General features: G+C 39.2%; 1 protein-coding gene and 1 pseudogene across 6 annotated transcripts in view; both read left to right on the forward strand.

Annotated features, from left to right (window-relative positions):
• LOC106877928 (kelch-like protein 9) overlaps window positions 1-3168 on the forward strand; it is a 381832-nt gene that overhangs the window by 218385 nt on the left and 160279 nt on the right. The gene's annotated exons all lie outside the window — the stretch shown is intronic.
• Window positions 2556-2674, forward strand: LOC128247746 (5S ribosomal RNA; annotated as a pseudogene).

Consider the following 3168-nt stretch of genomic DNA (forward strand, 5'->3'; position numbering starts at 1 on the left):
AGAGAATTAACATTGCTTGTTTTCACCTTTTCAATATCAGTGAAGAATTTCACTGGAAAAGAAGATATAAGTTTGCCAGGTTTTTGTCTCTCTCACCAAGGTCATCAGCTGTCGAACGCCGACAAAGGGAAATAACCCTGAAATCCGGATACGTTCGTGCTGCAGACCGAGGTGAGAGGGATAACTTCCCTTGGCAAACAGGACACAGTCGTGTGTCGATAAGCCAGCTGGAGGAGATGTCCTCCTGGGGCTAAAAGCAACAGTAACATCCACCCCTAGGGGTCAGCCACACTTAAGTGGCAATATACTACACTTTATCGTGCAGTTACTGTTAATACTTCATTTAGAGAATTAACATTGCTTATATATATATACATATATGTATATACATGTATATACATGTACATGTGTATTTTTATGTATACAAGTATACACATGTGTATTTATGTGTATATGTATTTATACATATATGTGAGTGTTTGAATAATATATGTGTGTGTATGCACACACACACACACACACACACACACACACATACAAAGTCATGCAGGTTTGCTCTTACGAAAACTCCCCTTTCTGTTCATTCATATATTCTTGTAATACCTACACCCTTCCACATTCTACCTTGCAGCTATCATCCAACACCATCCTCTTTAATGTCATTCTGTATGTGTGTGTGTGTGTGTGTTTGTGTGTGTGTGTATAAAGATATATAGATGTATGTGTAGGTGTATATGCTGTCTTGAATTGACACACATATGGACGCATATACTGTCACACACACACATATATAAAAATATATGTGCATATAGGTACAGCAATGTCTGTGTGGTAAAACGTTTGCTTCCCAACAGCATGGTTTCAGGTTTGGCCCCACCACATTGCTCCTTGGGCAAGTGTCTTCTTACTATTGTCCTGGGCCAACCAATGCCTTGTGAGTGGATTTAGTCAATGGAAGCTGAAGGAAACCTATAGTATATACATGTGTGTATAAATACATATATACAGACATATATATATATATATATATATCATAAAAAGCACCATTTGAGTGTGATCGTTACTAGCGTCGCCTTACTGGCACGTGAACAAAACATTCGAGCGATGTCGTTGCCAGTGCTGCTGGACTGACTCCTGTGCAGGTGGCACGTCAAAAACACCATATTTGAGTGTCGCCGTTGCCAGTACTGCCAGACTGGCCCTCGTGCCAGTGGCACGTAAAAGCACACACTACACTCTCGGAGTGGTTGGCGTTAGGAAGGGCATCCAGCTGTAGAAACTCTGCCAGATCAGATTGGAGCCTGGTGCAGCCATCTGGTTCGCCAGTCCTCAGTCAAATCATCCAACCCATGCTAGCATGGAAAGCTGACGTTAAACAATGATGATGATAAATAAATTCTTATATATTCCATCTTCCGTATTTCATTTACCACATATATATATATATATATTTGTATGTTGGAGGCGCAATGGCCCAGTGGTTAGGGCAGCAGACTCATGGCCGTAGGATTGTGGGTTCAATTCCCAGACTGGGCGTTGTGAGTGTTTATTGAGTGAAAACACCTAAAGCTCCACGAGGCTCCGGTGGGGGTGGTGTGAACCCTGCTGTATTCTTACACCACAACTTTCTCTCTTTCTTCCTGTTTCTGATGTACCTGTATTTCAAAGGGCCAGCCTTGTCACACTGTCTCACACTGAATCTCCTTGCGAACTACGTTAAGGGTATACGTGTCTGTGGAGTGCTCAGCCACTTGCATGTTAATTTCATGAGCAGACTGTTCCATTGATAAGATCAACTGGAGCCGTTGTCATCGTATATTGAGATATGTATATGTGTGTTTTTTATCTTTGTATCTGACCCCTACTGCTTGACAATTGATGTCCCTATAACTTAGCGGTTTGGTGAAAGACGCTGAATAAATAAATATCTAACTAAATATCAAAGTATGTTTGTTGATTTGTTTGAAATAAAACCCTTCAAGGCGGTGTGCTCCAACATAGTCAGTGTCCAGTGACAAAAAGGTAAAAGATGAAAAACAAAGATATCCATCCATCTCCATCTCTCTCTCTTTCTCTCTCTCTCTCTCTCTCTCTCTTTATATATATATATATATCTATATATATATATATATATATATATAGGTGCAAGCATGGCTGTGTGGTAAGAAGCTTGCTTCTCAACCACATGGTTCCAGGTTCAGTTCCACTGCATGGCACCTTGGGCAAGTATCTTCTACAATAGCCTCAGGCTGACCAAAGCTTTGTGAATGGATTTGGTAGACAGAAACTGAAAGAAGCCATATATATATATATATATATATATATATATACAGTATGTATGTGTGTGTGTGTCTGTTTATCCCCCTTCCACTATCGTTTGGCAGCCGATGTTAGTTTGTTTATGTCCCTGTAACTAGAGGTTTGGCAAAAGAGACCGTTAGAATAAGTACTAAGCTTACAAAGAATAAGTTGATTTCTTTGGCTAAATCCCTTTCAGGCGGTGCTCCAGCATGGCCACAGTCAAATGACTGAAACACGTGAACAAACATATATATCCTTATAGCCATATCATGTTGAAAGCATCACTTCTCATCCGGTCACCAAAGTTATGCAGCGTCGAGCCTAGTTAGTACTTAGATGGGTAACCACTTGGGAAACCTAGGTGCTGTAAGCATTCACCATCGTTTTTTTTTTGGGGGGGGGGCAAGGTAGTGCCCCTGCATGGCTGCAGTCTAATGACTGAAGCAAGTAATTGGTAAATGATATATTATGTATTCATTCATATTTGCACTATGCGCTCATGCTAGCGATTTGTCTGTGTATCTGCTTTTAAATTCTATGAATGAAAAAAGGAAAAACTATATATATAATATGAGATAGGGTGTGTTTGCATTACTTATAGTATGTGTGTAGATTCATTAAGAAACACTCCTACTTTTTTCATTCATAGAATTATGACTCATTTATTTAACCTTATGCACACATTCATATTATACACACACGCATGCACATACAGTGAAATGAATGTAAACGCTAATGTTTTCAGTATATGTACTGTTTTGTTTTCTCATTTAGCCTATATTTGTTCTGTATAAGAAGGCATGATATATAGATGTATGTGTGTGCTGATATATATTATATATTTATGTGTGTGTATATACATATATA

The sequence above is a fragment of the Octopus bimaculoides genome, chromosome 4, assembly GCF_001194135.2.
Source record: "Octopus bimaculoides isolate UCB-OBI-ISO-001 chromosome 4, ASM119413v2, whole genome shotgun sequence".
Taxonomy (NCBI): domain Eukaryota; kingdom Metazoa; phylum Mollusca; class Cephalopoda; order Octopoda; family Octopodidae; genus Octopus; species Octopus bimaculoides.